Here is a 17,700-nt window from a genome sequence, read left to right as displayed (position 1 = left end):
TCTCAGTAATTTCTTAAAAGAGCAAATCCACAATTGTTCCACTTCCACTCAGATTTTGATATATCAAAATACCCTTAAATTTAACACTAAAAACAGAACAAAAAAGAACAAACCCAGACTTCTTGTATAATCACAAAAGTTTAGCATCTTGGAGCAAGGGGAAAATATTACTATTTTGAGTCTGAGGTTTAGAAGAATTTCTGAGGATTTCTAGTGTTCCTGCACCCTCATAGTGTATGTTTCTTTGTACCTGCAAAGATAACTGACCTATTATTATTAAAATTTAATATTAATATGGTAGTGCTTAGAGATACCAATCCACATTTGGCATCCTGTTGGGCGGAGTGCAGGCTCGGTGCCTGGCCCAAAGAGTTTATAATCCAAGACCAGCAAAAATTCTGATCTCCCAGGTTGGATCTGTGCCATACTGAGACTTACATGCTAATCACTGATTTCCTTACTAGTGTTCTTCCTCTGTGTCAAAAATATAATTTTTAAAAAAGTGAATAAACTTTATTCCACAATTAAAATGTGGGATCAGGTAATACTGCAAAAGTCTTCATTAGTCACATCAAGTATTAGTATGTTCAGATGTTTTCAATTCAGAGTGAGAGTCTGTCCTATGGATAATGACATAAATGTGTCTCTTGCAGCCAAAGGAAACAAGACTTGATAAGGGACTTGTCAAGAGAAGGAACCAGGAAAGGATGAGGAAGGTCTGTCAGCAGAAGTGGAGGCTAAAGTAAGGAATCTGAATTTGGTCAGGTTGGACTCAGTGGAAGCAAAGAGGTGCCAGGTGAGGATAGAACATAGGATTCATTTTGTTTGATCAGATCAGTCAGCTGTCAAGTCCAGTGTGCTGCCTTTGGCAGTGGTGATGACAATTCTAGGGAAGGTTAAAAGTCTATAATGCACCTGGGCAATTTGTGCAAGGCTATACACAGGGCAGAGCTATGCACCTACTTAGTCCTATAGGTGATCATCATACGTCTTAAGGCCCAGTCCACACCTAATTCTTAAATTGATCGAGCTATGGTGCTCAGGGGTGTGTGAAAAATTCACACTCTTAAGAAGCATAGTTTAGCTGACCTAAGCCCCAGTGTAGACACCGCTAGGTCAATGGAAGAATTCTTCCATCAACCTAGCTACCGCCTCTTGAGGGGGTGGATTTATTATAGTAGGGAGAAAAACCCTTCGGTTGCTGTAACAAGTGTCTACACTACTGCATCATAGCTGCATCACTACAGCTGTAGTGCTTGTAGTGCAAACATCCCCTAAGGCCAGGGCTAAAATAAAAAGTTAAGTCAACCTGGCTACGTTCCTCAGGGGTGTGAAAAATCCACACCTCTGAGCATTGTAGTTCAGGCAACCTAACCCCTGACGTAGACAACGCTAGGTTGATGGAAGAATTCTGTAGGCCTACCTACAGCCTCTGTAGCACTTCAGTGTAGACACTCGCGACAGAGACGGGAGGGATTCTCATTAATGTAGTTAATCCACCTCCCCAAAGGGCAGTAGCTAGGTAGATAGAAAAATTCTGGAGGTTAGGTCGACTTCACTATGTCGCTCAGGTATGGATTTTTCACAACTCCTGAGTGACCTAGCAGGGTCAACCTAACATTTTAATGTAGGCCTAGCCTTAGAGAAGATAAGGGCTTTAGGCAAGAAGAGAGAGGGTCTGCAGCAGGGATTTCCCTACAACCCTCCCTCCCCCCAAATTTCCCCAACCACCCCCCTAGTAGTCAACTAGTTACATCAAGGAGTGTTGCCAATTTAGTCAGCTGGAAATTTGAATTGAAATTGAAACATAAATACACACTTTAAAAGCATATATGGTATGTGATAAAATACTTGTACCTGGTGGAAAAGCATAATAGGTTTGAAAAGTATGAACAAAGACTAGCTTCCTCACACAGCTGTTGTTTTTTCTTACAGTGTGGATGCATTCATTTTGATTGGTAAATAAGGTCTGAATGAGCTCTCCCCTGACAACTAGTGATGAGCCAGGTGTTCAGGACCAGACTGTATTTACATGAAAACACCTACTTTGCCTAGGTATCCAGCAGACAGAGCTGTGTTACTGAAGTGATCAATTTTAGCTGGTGTTGGGTGACAAATCACTTTAGTATTGAATGCGGAGGTAATGAAATGTTATCCTTATTGTGTAAGTAAAGGGCAGCAGAATGGTACATAGCCTGTCCTGATTGAGGAGGTCACCCGCTTGCCACATCAGATATGAAAGTAAAAAACGTGCTTGAGCCCCAGCTTAATTAATTGCATTCCAAATTAAGCGCTGGTCACCCTCAACTGAACTGCACTCGCTAAGCAAGGGTTTTTGATGGCAGATCCCAGTGGGGGGAGAGAGAGGGTGGGGATAGGTGTTTTGCTTGGTGGTGTGGGCTCTGCCTAAGTCACAGACACTATTTGACCTGTCCTCTTCTGTTTAAAGACCGAGCTGATAAGGCTCAACTGAGAGGGTTATTTTTGGTTACGTGACCACTAGAGCTGAAATCACTGATAATCAGGCCTAAGTGTTTAGACCTGCTGCAGGACGGTGTTTCTGTGAAAGAGACAGTCCATCTTCCACTAGCAGCAAGGTTCCCCCACGGAGAGCTGACATAACTGAGAGCTGGTGGAACCTCAAAAGACTCAAGAGGTCACAGTGGCAGGTGGCAACAGAAGGTGATGGCGCAAGGCCATTGGTGACGGAGAGATGAAGTGAACAATGGCATGACGAACAGTGGTCAGAGCAAGTGGCCGTGGCAAGTGGCTGGAGGAACAAGTAAAGTGCCTTCTCCTCCTCTGTCCCCCAGAGTGGGAGGTGAACTCAAGCGAAAGCATCTCTGAACTCTGGGTCTCCATTGACCAAGGACAACAACTATGAGTTGACAGCGGTGGAGGGAGAAGGGAAGGGTACGTTAAAGGAACATTTGTTTGTTGGACTATGTTTTAGTGACTTTGCTCCAGAATGCTAGATTTGTGACTGGGAAATGTATCTAAATATACATTTCCTAGTAGGCCAAGATTTTTAAAATGCATTATTTGCCAAGGTCATTATCTCACATTATCGCTATCTCGAGAGGTTGTTATCTTAGGGAGTTTCTGTACTAAACATTTTTATTATATTATAATTACTTTTTACATAAGAACATAAGAATGACCATACTGGGTCAAACCAATGGTCCATCTAGCCCAGAATCCTGTCTTCTGACAGTGGCCAGTGCCAGATGCTTCAAAGGGAATGAACAGAAAAGAGCAATTATCGAGTGATCCATCCCCTGTTGTCCACTCCCAGCTTCTAGGGAACAGAGGCAAGGAACACTCAGAGTGTGGTGTTGCATCTCCGCCCATCCTGCTAATAGCCATTGATGGACCTATTGTCCATGAACTTATCTAGTTCTTTTTTTTAACCCTGTTATAGTTTTGGCTTTCACAACATCCCCTGGCAAAAAGTTCCACAGGTTGACTGTGTGTTGTATGAAGAAGTGCTTGTTTTTGTTTGTTTTAAACCTGATGTCTATTAATTTCACTGTGTGACCCCTAGTTCTTGTGTTATGAGAAGGAGTAAATAACACTTCCTTATTCACTTTCTCCACATCAGTCAAGATTTTATAGACCTCTATCATATCCCCTCTTAGTCGTTGAAAAGTCCCAGTTTTATTAATCTCTCCTCATATGAAAGCCGTTCCATACCCCTAATCATTTTAGTTGCCATTTTCTATACCTTATCCAACTCCAATACATCTTTTTTTAGTTGGGATGACTAGAACTGCATGCAGTATTCAAGATATGGATGTACCATGGATTTATATAGTAAAAGTGGAGAAGCTTGGTTTGCCAGACTGATCAGCAAATCAATGCTGACAACCTATGTGAAAAGGCTGCAAAACACCAAGCCTTTGGACTGCATTGGCATGCAGAAATCCTTATAAGCCAGTCACTGTTAAAGCCAATTTTAGAAGTACTTAATGAGGCTGTTAAGAATGCTGGAGACACAACACAGATTATGAGAACAAATATGGCTGTCGCATCATACTTTCTATTTAAGCAAGAGGTACCACACGCTACAAACTGGAGGCCAATGTTAAGTGCATGGTCACTTGTTAATCCTGAAGTTGACCAAGACCGACAAATGCTCACTATCTTTCTGCAAGAAGCTCAGTTGACTGGTTAGAAGCATGCAGTGCAATAGTGAAAGACTCAGCAGTTGAAAAAGTGAAGAACTCTCTCACTGCATTCAGCAAATGTGCATACATGGCTGATGAATGCATCGATGCAAATGGGTGTCAAGTATTAAGTCATTGAGTATGTTATCTTGATGTCAGTGGTAGGCCAGTAGATGCATTTCTACATATTCAGATTACAGAAGACACATTGGTTGCATCTGTGACAACCCACATCTTAGAAGAATTAAATGCTTGTAAATTTAACCCAAAAGAGATGGCTGCCTGTGCATTTGATGGAGTCGCAAACTTCTTTGGAAGACATAGTGGAGTATAAACTTTGCTCAGAGAAAAATGTAACCCTAATCTCTCCTGTGCCTACTACAGAGGCCAATTACTTCAGCTAGCCCTAGTATGTGGTGCAGAATCTTCAAAAGACATTTAAAAAGCCATAAATTTAATGTCTCCATTATATTCTATTTTTCAGCAAGAGTCCAAAAGGACTGAACGTCTTGGAAAAAATAGAAGATACCCTGGCACTGAAGTTCAAATGAGTCCAACCTGGGAAGACCTGCTGGCTTTCTCATAAGCAGCCCTTGGCTATTGTCTTCAAATTACTGCAACCATTATTATTGGCTTTGGAAAGTATCCACTGAGATGGGCCAGATCTAAGTAGGGAGGCTGGTGGACTACTTTTGGTACTAAATTCAGAGAAGCCTATTGCCATTCTCTCTCTTGTAAGTCTACTGTTGAAACCACTTTGGTCATTAAACAATGGTATCTAGGCATCTGCTACAACAGTAGTAGACCTTTGTCCAGCAATAGAAGCTACACTTAGATCAGCGAGATATACATTGCAAACATACTGGAAGAAGCAAAGACTTCAGTTCAGAAGTTGACTAATTAAGGCACGTATATTGACTCCTTAAGTGAAGAGAACAAGACGTGTTCATTAAGCCAGCTGAAAAAGTACACAGACTTGATTCTTACAAATATACAATAGCAATTTCTGGATTCTACTCAATCTCCACATAGCTTTTACAGATGCCTGTCTTATAAAACACCAACAGTTGAGTGGAGTGAGGCGCTACCAGCAATGGGGCTGCCATGTGCTCAGAACAGAGAATTTGAACAGAGTGGAATATCATAAGATGAACAAATGAAGATTTGACTTCAACTTCTTCTTTATCATCACTAGTGGTTCAACTCAATCTTTGTGCTATATTTCCTGGGATGAAAGAAGTAGGAATCCATCTCTTGCTTCTCCCAGTCATAACAGCTACAGTTGAGCATTCTTTTTCCTGATTGAACAGAATTTTGTGTTCTGAAAGGAGTCACCCTCTACCCAGATCATGAGCATATCATGAAGGACTGGCAGTACCGGACACACAAGAAGCCACCAAAGATTAATACACTGCATTCAGAAAGTTCATGAATAGAGTTGTGCAAAATTACAACAAGAAACCAAGAAGGCTGTAGATGTTGTGCTTCATAGTAGGCTTGATTAGCCAACTTTCATTTGTGTGATGATTTTAAAACATGAGTTAAATCTAATGATTATGAAACAATTTTTAGTTTTTACTATCGTGCCATAGAGCCCACCTTCGCCCTAACAGTCTCACCCCTTGTCAGCCATCACCCTCCCTGTATATTTGAACACCTTCCCCCCTAATTTCAATTCCTGGGGAAAACACTGGTCTGTAGTTACTGCCAGACTTCCTCTTTCTTTTGATTAATGATTAGTTCCAAACTATGGAGAGTGAAATGTTGGTCCTGTTTAGTGCACAAGCATTTGGGGGAAGTCTGGAGCAGTTTCCACAGGAAATATTGAGGAGTTTTTTCTTTCACTCTCTACCTCCCTTTTTTTTTCCTTTTCACCATTGTTGTCCATTTACTACCCACCCTGCTGCTGTCTGCTCATATCCGTAACTACCCTGGCAGACTTCTTCTCAATAGCAGAGATTGCCTTTCTACGTCCAGCTGTCTGCCACATATATATCCAGAATACTGAGTGATGATGTCACAGCCCAAGTGGCATTTTGATGAAGGGAATAAGTTTAGAAAGTTTAACTAGCAGACTCCAAAGGTATCCTAATTGACTAAATTTCTCTTTATACTAAGTTATATGAAATGTTGGAAGGACGTTTAGTCCTATTAGGATTTTTTTTTTTAAGTAAAATTGTTGGCCTGCTGACCTTGATAGTCATCTTAAAGTAAGGTTTCAGAGTAGCAGCCGTGTTTGTCTGTATCTGCAAAAAGAAAAGGAGTACTTGTGGCACCTTAGAGACTAACAAATTTATTTGAGCATAAGCTTTCGTGAGCTAAAGCTCACTTCATCAGATGTTATCTTAAAGGAACTCTCTTTTTTTTCTTTAACACTAGAGGGTGCCATATTGCAGAATAAAAGCTAAAATCAAAATAGATGACTACAGGTTTTAAATCAAAGCGATTTAAATCCCCAATTTTAATCATGATATAAATCAAAAAGTAGGAAACCTTGATGTACATAATTTATTTTAATTGTGTTTGGCATTTGTACTTTAGCTATTTTCCTAATGAGAGGTTAATTTTCATTAAAACGTGGATTTGCAACTAAACATAGTCTTTACACTAAATTTGATGATTCTTTTTGCTAACCCAGAGGGGATATAGTAGAACCTCAGAGTTACGAACACCTCGAGAATGGAGGTTGTTCATAACTCTGAAATGTTCGTAACCCTCAGCAAAATGTTATGGTTGTTCTTTCAAAAGTTTACAACTGAACATTGACTTAATACTCCTTCAAAACTTTACTATGCAGAAGAAAGATGATGCTTTCCCTTTATTTTTTTTAATAGTTTACATTTAACACAGTCCTGTACTGTCTTTGTGTGGGTTTTTTTGTTTTTATTTTTTATTTTTTTGTCTCTGCTGCTGACTGATTGTGTTCTTCTGATTCCAAATGAAGTGTGTGGTTGACTGGTCAGTTCGTAACTCTGGAGCTCTAAACTCTGAGGTTCTACTGTACTATGTTGACATTTATTCAAGCAGTTATAAAACTTAATTTACATTTATTTAGATTCTTATTTTTTTACATTTTTATTATGTTAACAGTGAATGATGCATTTCTTATTTATTAGATTAATTTTGTCTTGTGGTTTTTGTCTAGCTCTGTTTAGATGGAAATTCAAATTCAATTAAAAATGCACAAAACCAGCATTTTTCATTGAAAAAAACTACCTTAAGTAGGATGGTTACATAAGAAAAAAAGTTTATCAACGCATGTTTTGCATTTAAAACTAACTTTTGATTTACTAAACAAAGGAAGTATTATTTGTAGTTAGTGATTGAGCTGATTGGTTTTGGTCACAAAGTCCTTTAAGAGTTTAGAACTAACAGACCTCATTCTCAGACACAGTTTTGATTCACAGATTGGAAAAGGAAAACGCTTTCCTGTTTTTTCAATTCTCAGTTGGTTTCTTAACTTTTGAATGAGCTAGTCTTTCAGCTGAACTAGTTGAGTAAACTGAAGTGAAGAAATTATTCTCTGCACCTGCAGAAGAGGCTACTGATGTCAAAAACTGGGTTAGCACTTAAACAAGCTCTGGTTCCAGGAGCTTAGCCAGTTACATCCACCAGTCACTGATTTGACTTTCTTTAAAATATGACAGCAAACATGTACTGCTTCATTTAAATGATTTTAATATATTATAATAAGTTTAGGCCTTAATAGAAGTTGTCAACTTCAAATTTAATTTTAATGGGTTTGTTTCTTTAAAAAAAAAAGTGTTTAAATTTAAAAAATTTAAATTTAAAAAAATCTTTGTCCCTGGATAACCAAAGTCTTCATATGAGCCCTTCAAAGATCAAACAATCTTAAGCTAAGGTATCCATGTTCCCCCCTGCCGAATCTGTTTCTGCAGAACCTTAAAAAATCTTGTTAGAAGTATCCTTTGCACAGAATTATAGTTAAATCTAACAGTTGAAAGGACAAATTCATTCTCAGCAAATCCCCCAGGATTAAGGTGGAGTCAATTTAAATTGTATTCCTATTGCTTAAAGTTCTTGGAAACAAACAAAAATTATGTATTATTGCTACTAATGTTGTTTGCAGTTTCCGTTTTGCCTGAAAACAGAATTATTCTGTGCATGTTTGCCAGATTAAAGTTGTTTTGATCTTTGGCCCCTTGGGTGTATTTTGTTTGATTACAGTTAAGCACTTTTTTTCTTTAAAAGAACTCCTGATAAGTGCTTATACAGCTTATTTTGTAAAGGGGTGAAAGTCCTGGTGTGTTAACTAATATCCCTGCATTAAATGGGTCAAATTGTGCTTTCAGTTACATCCGTTTAAATCCTGAGTGACTTCATTTAGTTAATTGCAGTTACTCAGGACTTCCAGTAGTGTAACTGAGAGCAGAATTTGGCCCCTGGTATTTATCCTCATTGCTTTGTAAAGTGCTTTGAGATACTTTGTAAAGACACTGCATAAAACCAAATTCTAATTAGGGACAAAAACATGAGTCTGAGAGTAACATAAGAATGAAATTTGCAGAGAGGTTTGGAGCTGGAAAAGGTTGTACAGCTGTATCCAATGTATAAGAAGGAATAACTGAACAGGCAGCTAGGAGCTAAAATCAGGTACTATACTCATCTTACAGTAATGCACATGAATTAGGATAGTGAGAAATAGCTCTGGCATGGCATGGTCTGCAGTAATCAGAAAAATAAAAGGCTCATAAGTTCCTGCCTCTTCCTTAAATGGGAAGAATAAAATTCATTTTTGCCTACCTTTAGGATTTATTTGTGCAATTAGATGATTGGATACATGGCTTAGTATGAAAGCCCTCAATTATACAGTCCCATTGGGGGGAACACTTCACAACATGTCTCTAAGTAAACTGTAAGGGACACTGCCTATTTGAAATCCTGTCAATATATTTGAAAAACAAAGTAGAAAGTAGTTTCTGGTACAAAATTAGCCACTGCCCATTTTTATTTCACGATCCATTTTTTTAAAAACATTTTTCTCCCACCTGTTGTTTGACGTCCCACACAGTCAACAAGGGAACCAGTGAAACCGACGATGCACGAAGTGCTGTCAAATGCACAAAGTAACCAAACTGAAATAACACAGAAATATTTTTTTCTAATCTCTCTGCTTGTCTATATGGCTAGTTAGTGCATGGCAAGCCTGGGTGTGAATGTACAGAGTGCTAGCATGCGACGCATTAACTACTAGTGTGGACCCTGTTACCATACTCTAACCTGGTCCCTTAGTATGCTTTGATGTACTTAGTGAATCTGATGAAGTGAGCTGTAGCTCACGAAAGCTCATGCTCAAATAAATTGGTTAGTCTCTAAGGTGCCACAAGTACTCCTTTTCTTTTTGCGAATACAGACTAACACGGCTGTTCCTCTGAAACCTGTCATTAGTGAATTAAGGAACTTTTAGTGTGCTGTAGCAGGGTCCCTACGGCCAGTTAGTGCACAGTAGGCTAATGTGCTCTACATTCACACTTCTGCTTGCCATGCACTAACTAGCCATCTAGACAAGTCCTCAGATACAGTAACTTTAGGCTTGCCACAACAGTAGGTAAAAAACTCAGACTGTTCAATTTTTAAGTAAATTGTATGTTTTAAACATACTAAGTACTATGTAAATGTATAAGTACATGTTTGTTGCAATAAAACCAGGTACCAAATATGCATGTATAGTAAGAACCTGCCAAACTCAGGTGAAACAGTTTTTGAAAATCAAGATCAGATTTTCCTATACTGATCACCTCTAGCTGCTGCTGTTGTGTACGTACATGCTTTGCACAAAATAACCTAATATCCCATTTGGGACTCTAAGAGTTACTATAATAGAAATGTTTCAGAGTAGCAGCCATGTTAGTCTGTATCCACAAAAAGAAAAGGAGGACTTGTGGCACCTTAGAGACTAACAAATTTATTTGAGCATAAGCTTTCGTGAGCTACAGCTCACTTCATCGGATGCATTCGGTGGAAAATACAGTGGGGAGATTTATATACACAGAGAACATGAAACAATGGGTGTTACCATGCATACTATACAAGAGTGATCAAGTAAGGTGAGCTATTACCGCTTACAGTGTGTATGGTAACACCCATTGTTTCATGTTCTCTGTGTATATAAATCTTCCCACTGTATTTTCCACTGAATGCATCCGATGAAGTGAGCTGTAGCTCACAAAAGCTTATGCTCAAATAAATTTGTTAGCCTCTAAGGTGCCACAAGTCCTCCTTTTCTTTTTATAATAGAAATAATAATGGACTTCACTGAGATTTACTGGTGCTCAAGACCCTTTGAGAATCAGGACAATAAGGGTCTGATTCCATTATCTTTGACAGGCAGAAGTCCCCTCTAAACCAACAGGAATTTTGCCTGCCTCAGAAATAAAAGCTCATACCCTTAATCTCTTAACTATGCACCAATCCTGCAATCTGATCTGCATAAGCAGATCCCTGAACCCACTTTCAACACCTTTGAGTCGAGTGAGACTGGACCTGGCATAGGGATCTGCTCATATGGAACGGTTACAAAACTGGGGCAAGGCTTATTTTCAAATACTCTGTGTATATGCTGCCACATCATACTTGCTTTAGTATTATATTACATATAAACCATAAGTACCTAATGTTTTATGAACAAAAAAGTGCTGCTTATATTTAAAACCACCCTCTGGTTCCCTGTAATGTCTCACAGATGCATACCCCACATTTTATACTCCTTATTAGTTATGTAGGCACTTGTTATTTTTCTTGCTAAATGCATGTGTAGATATAAAGAATAACTTCTGAAATAAGATTACATTAACGTTTTTCCTCATGAAGGAGAGGGCTCAGGGTGCTTTCCCAAACTTAGTTAAACTTTCTCAAACTTAGTAGTTGGCTCAGTTAAGAATATAAACAAACATTCTTGTACTGCGGGTTTTTTAACTTTTTTTTTTTCCAGAAGTCTAGCAATCATCAGTCTGGGTTGTCTTCTAGATAGTAGACTGGAGATTTCCATTAACTTAGACTTGCTAGAGTTTAAAATATGTGAAGATCTAGAAATTCATAGTGAAAGTTACACAGTTTACCATGTAAACATGCAGTGTTAAGCTTTAAATGCTTTCAACTCTTCAGTTCAAGTTCAGTGAAACAATACTGCTTTGAGTTCCCCAATAAATGGCAGTGCTGGAAACTCCTTCCATGTCCCAGTAAGTAAATTAGCTCTGCTGAGAGCATAATAAAGGCTCTGATGTGTTGTCTTGCAGCAAAGCAGAACTGGTGAAAGGAGAGTCTTCAATCAGGCTTTCATGAACAAAATGACAGCTTCAGAATTGAGGTCATCTATTTTATTGCACCTGAGAGAGACAAGGTTTCAAGCTTACACAGAGTTCTTCTTCAGGTCTTGTGTCTCTCTTCTTGTCTCACTAATATCCTAGGACCGATATGGCTACAACACACTGCAAACTTCAGGATTTGTTATTTCAAAAGATCAATGCCAGCAGGGCCGGCTCTAGGTTTTTTGCCTCCCCAAGCAAAAAAAAATTTTGGCCGCCCCCCCTTTTTTTTTGGCTTTTACACATTTGCACTTTGCAATGGTTTTGTTTTAGTTTGGGCTTTTTTTTGACTGTTCAAAATATTTAAAAAATGAAAACAGGGAATTTGTAGTTAGTGAAATAAAACAATTTCCTGTTAGTGTACTCATTTAATTTTAACAAAATTACAATTAAAAACAACTTGGGTTCAACTATACACAGTAATGAAAAACGTTAATGTCTTCCGGTGCGCCCAGTTTCTCATAAATTAAAAGAATGTATATGAACTGAATTTTTCTGGTTTTTATACTTGTGTAGTCTTTCAATAATTCAGTGAAATCTAAATTTTTTGCAATGGTACTTTCAACTGAAATTAATGCAAGTCCTGACAAACGATTTTGAGACATGGTGGACCTCAAATAATTTTTTAGTAATGTCAGTTTTGAGAAACTGCGCTCACCAGAAGCCACTGATACTGGTAATGATAAAAGAATACGTAATGCTATAGCAGTGTTTGGAGTGAGGAGTTCGGAGCTATACATCCCGCCCATGGGTCTCCAGCCTGATCTCAGACCCGGCCCCACCCCCACAGAGGGGACAGTAACCGACAGAGCGGCTGGGGGGTAGGTCAGCCGCGGGGAGGGGGGCGGACCAGGGGCGCCCGCCCAGCGCCGAGCCGCCCAGGGCAGTGGGTCCCTTACTGGGCGCGGGTCCTGCCCTGATCCCGGGCTCTGCTCCGCTCCGGCTCCTCCGCCGTTTGTGATGGGGCGGGCAGGGAGAGAGGAGCCACATTGCCCCTCTTCCCCAGCGGTGGGGGGCCAGGCAGAGACCGCCCCCGGGCCGGGACCTCCGCACTGAGCCTGCCGCCCACCCCACACAGCGGCTCATTGGTTGACTGCGCGGGGCTGGGAAGGGGGAAGGATGGCCGGAACGCCGCCCCTGGAAATGTGCCGCCCCAAACACGTGCTCGCTTTGCTGGTGCCTAGAGCCGGTCCTGAATGCCAGAAGAACTGCACGTGCTCCGTGTTGCACTGCTGAGCCCAAAGTACCATTAATGTCCTTGTTTTGCAAATGTAGGAAGCTGAACACCTGAAATTCTACCTCTTTGGTTAGAAGCACTGGCACTTAGCCAGTGCCGTCAAGCACTGGCTATTTTAAATGTAAGACGAGAAATTATTTGGAATTTCTGATAGAAGCCAAACTGGCAGAGAGCATTTGCTCAGCAGGTGTCTTTTTCCATATTGACAGGTTTCAGAGTAACAGCCGTGTCAGTCTGTATTCGCAAAAAGAAAAGGAGTACTTGTGGCACCTTAGAGACTAACCAATTTATTTGAGCATGAGCTTTCGTGAGCTACAGCTCACTTCATCGGATGCATACCGTGGAAAAAGAAAAGGAGTACTTGTGGCACCTTAGAGACTAACCAATTTATTTGAGCATGAGCTTTCGTGAGCTACAGCTCACTTCATCGGATGCATACCGTGCACGGTATGCATCCGATGAAGTGAGCTGTAGCTCACGAAAGCTCATGCTCAAATAAATTGGTTAGTCTCTAAGGTGCCACAAGTACTCCTTTTCTTTTTCCACGGTATGCATCCGATGAAGTGAGCTGTAGCTCACGAAAGCTCATGCTCAAATAAATTGGTTAGTCTCTAAGGTGCCACAAGTACTCCTTTTCTTTTTCCATATTGATGCTCCATGCTTCTGCGCAGTCTGAGGGTCTTTAAGCTCCATATGAGCTGAGCTACAGTTCTCCCAACCATGGGATGCTCCTGCCTGACCTTTGCCGTCAGTTTTCTCTGAGTGTTAGTAATACACTGTTTTTGAAGGCCTGTAAAAAGTAAGAAAGCAATGAAGTTTTACCAAAGAGGAAGACTGCAGCCTCAGAGCCAATTTAATCCTTTGATCTCTTTCCTTGCCTCCCTGTTGGCTGCAAATATGTCCCTATTCAACTTGGATAACAAGTGCTTAGCCCTGTCTGAGCACTGCAGCTCTCCCTCTGCAGGACAGTGAATGACTTCTAAGGCTGAGCTCCTTGGACATGTGTATTGGCAGCTGTTAAGAAGCAGACATAAGGTCCTTTAACAACTGCACATAATTAAAATGGCTGTTCGGGCAATGGCAATTCAGAGACATTAATGTCTAGATTACTGGACTTATTTTTAGGCAGTTGATAGCTGAAGTAAGAGAGAAGGGTCAATAGTATGTGTTTATACTTTTTCTCCACTGTACTTGGACTATTCAATGGGATGAGAAATCCAGAATTGAGATGCCTGTTGCAATCTCGGTGAAACTCGTAGAGAAATCTATTTGGATGAAAATGGAGAGTTGTGAATATGTCAGCATAGTAACGATTGCAGTTCACATACAAGACAGCACAGTGCACCAGCCCTCATACGATCTGGTAATTATAGCTGAAATTTGAAACAAAAAAGTGGGTGCAAAAGGTGCCAGAAAAATTGCAGAAAGAAAAAATGTCATTTTTTGAAATATGACACACATCCAGCAAGGTACATAACTATGTGACTAGTCCCATTGACTTCAATGAAGCAACTCATGTCATTAATTACCATACAGAAGCAGGACCTGTGCTTGTATATGGTACCAGGAACCCTCTTAATAGAAATCTAGAGTAGCTTAATACAGTGTTCAAATGCAGAAGTTAAGGATACGCTAATTAAAGAACTCTATTTCTGCCTCATTATGCTTAATGTTCATATTAAGGGATGTTGCCAACTTACATTTGGCCACAAATTTAAATTTTATAAAATCAAGCTATTTACAAACCTTTTAAGAAACGTTTCCCCAATTAAAAAAAAATCTAGCAAAAACCGATATTTTAGAACAAATATACATTATCTTTCTATGTTTGCAACCCTGGCCACTAAAACCATGTCTACATTATGTGGACTATAGCAGCATAGCTGCGGCACCATAGCTATGCTGCCATAACCCCCTAGGATAGACGCAGACTACAGTGATAGAAGGGTTTCAGAGTAACAGCCGTGTTAGTCTGTATTCGCAAAAAGAAAAGGAGTACTTGTGGCACCTTAGAGACTAACCAATTTATTTGAGCATGAGCTTTCGTGAGCTACAGCTCACTTCATCGGATACTTCCACGGTATGCATCCGATGAAGTGAGCTGTAGCTCACGAAAGCTCATGCTCAAATAAATTGGTTAGTCTCTAAGGTGCCACAAGTACTCCTTTTCTTTTTAGTGATTGAAGGGCTGTTTCCGTCCCTGTAGAAACTTCACCTCTCCAAGCAACAGGTAGGTCCATGGAAGCATTCTACACAACTAGGTTGGTATAGCTACAGAGCTGAGGGGTTGGATATTTCACATCCCAGAGCACCATAGCTATGTCAACCAACGTTTTTAAGTGTAGACAATCTCTAAGAACCTGAAAGTGAAAATGACCATGAACAAAAATTAAAATAATTTCACTGATAGATTCAGTCCAAGTGAAAGATTTGAGACAAAGTTACAAGTGACTAAAAGGAAAGTCCACATGAATGATACAACTGATATAGTATATAAGCAAAATAGGCAGCATACTGGGAGTCTTTGCTTCAGAGTCAACCAGAGTAAACTGGGGGGGGAAAGACATCTTCTGTAGGAGGTTTTAGATTCCTTTAGAAAATCTCACCATTTTTATATGATGCAGTGTTGTTGTAGCCATGTTGGTAACAGGATGTCAGACAAGGTGAGTGCAGTAATATCTTTGATTGGACTAACTTCTGTTGGTGAGAGAGACAAGCTCTGTATAGCTCAAAAGCTTGTCTCACTCACCAACGGAAGTTGGTCCAATAAAAGATATTACCTCATCCACTTTGTGTCTCTCACAACCATTTTTATACCATTCATAGTGCAGACTATCAGAAACAGCTTTGCAGAGAGTCATCCTCAGCTGAGGAGAAAAGGAAGTCTTCAAGGTGAGATTTAGGCTATGTCTACACTAGGCACCTTTTAGCGACACAGCTGTGCCACTACATCCGTGCCGTTAAAAGGCGCACAGTGTAGCTGCTCTTTGTTAGGAGGAGAGAGCTCTCCCACCGACAAAAAAAGTTACACCCCCCTTTGAGCGGTGGTAGCTTTGTCAGCGGGAGAGCTCTCACATTGTCAAAGCACTGTTCACACCAGCACTTTTCGTCGTTAAAACTTGTCATTCGGGCGGGTGTTTTTTTCACACCCCTGAACGACAAAAGTTTTACCTACGAAAGTCCAGTGTAGACACAGCCCTCGAGAAAGAGAATGGTTGTGACTCATAGGAAGAAGAGAAATCCAGGTAGGGTAACAGCACAAGGTAATGAGCATCACCCACTCCCCCAACACAACATGAGAGAGTCAATAGAGAGATCAAAGAGGAAAGTAAAATTAGAGAAGATGAGTGAGTGATTCTGTGGAGAGTTGCAGGGGGACATGAACTCCTAGAGCAGGGGTGGCCAACCTGAGCCTGAGAAGGAGCCAGAATTTACCAATGTACATTGCCAAAGAGCCACAGTAATACGCCAGCAGCCCCCCATCAGCTCCTCCCAGCGCCTCCCACCCACCAGCAGCCCCACCAATCAGCGCCTCCCCCTTCCTCCCCACACCTCCTGATCAGCTGTTCCATGGCATGCAGGAGGCTCTGGGGCAGAAGGGGAGGAGCGAGGGCATGGCAGGCTCAAGGGAGGGGGTGCGAAGGGGTTGAGTTGGGGGCAGGGCATGTGGCAGAGCCAGGGGTTGAGCAGTGAGCACCGCCTGGCACATTGGAAAGTTGGCGCCTGGAGCTCCAGCCCCACAGTCGATGCCTATACAAGGAGCCACATATTAACTTCTGAAGAGCCACAGGTTGGCCACCCCTGTCCTAGAGGATCAAAAGGGGCACGTCCATGGAGCATTAAGAGGAAGGTAGTTCTAAATTGGATGCAGACGCCTTGGATAAAATTTGAAAAAGCACCTAACCCCATTTTCAAAAAGGAAATAGACACTTAGGAGCCTAAGGCCAGGTCTACACTAGAAACTTTTGCTGATATAACAATGTCAGTTAGGGGATTGATTTTTTGGTGACATAGTTTGAGGTCAAGGATGGCTTCGAGACTTCTGACAATGAGAGCAAAGTTAAGGTGAGTGATAATCTGATGAATTTTTCATTAACAGGAGCACTTCAGTCTTTGAAGTACTCGTTAGTAGGAAGTTATAGTGTGGTCAGAGGCTGACAGTGGAAGCTACTGAGGTTATGTGAGTTAGTAAGAGCTAGCTAAATTTTAAGGATGATGGGGAGGAGGGGGTACTGGTGCTGACCTAGGTACGTGAGGGATTTTCCAACATGGATAAATTGTTCTGCTTATGCTTCCGACACTCAAGACTCCTTTCTCAGCCCCACCCAACATCTTCATGGTGGGAAACCTTCACTTCTTTCCCTAACGGCCAGCTGCTGGTTTCCACTTCTCCGGTCTTGGTCCACTATTCAATTTTGTTGATGCACTTTTAATAATGACCTACGTTTCTACTACTACACTCTTAGGGTATGTCTACACTACGGAATAAGGTCAAATTTATAGAAGTCGTATTTTTTAGAAATCGGTTTTATATATTCGAGTGTGTGTGTCCCCACAGAAAATGCTCTAAGTGCATTAAGTGCATTAACTCGGCGGAGTGCTTCCACAGTGCCGAGGCTAGAGTCAACTTCCGGAGCATTGCACTGTGGGTAGCTATCCCACAGTTCCCGCAGTCTCCGCTGCCCATTGGAATTCTGGGTTGAGATCCCAATGCCTGATGGGGCTAAAACATTGTCGCGGGTGGTTCTGGGTACATATCGTCAGGCCCCCCTTCCCTCCCTCCCTCCGTGAAAGCAAGGGCAGACAATCGTTTCATGCCTTTTTTCCTGAGTTACCTGTGCAGACGCCATACCACGGCAAGCATGGAGCCCGCTCAGGTAACCATCACCGTATGTCTCCTGGGTGCTGGCAGATGCGGTACGGCATTGCTGCACAGTAGCAGCAACCCATTGCCTTCTGGCAGCAGACGGTG

This window comes from Caretta caretta, chromosome 15 (assembly GCF_965140235.1).
Source record: "Caretta caretta isolate rCarCar2 chromosome 15, rCarCar1.hap1, whole genome shotgun sequence".
Lineage (NCBI taxonomy): Eukaryota > Metazoa > Chordata > Testudines > Cheloniidae > Caretta > Caretta caretta.
The sequence above is the reverse complement of the archived record's forward strand: the minus strand, read 5'-3'. Positions refer to the sequence as shown.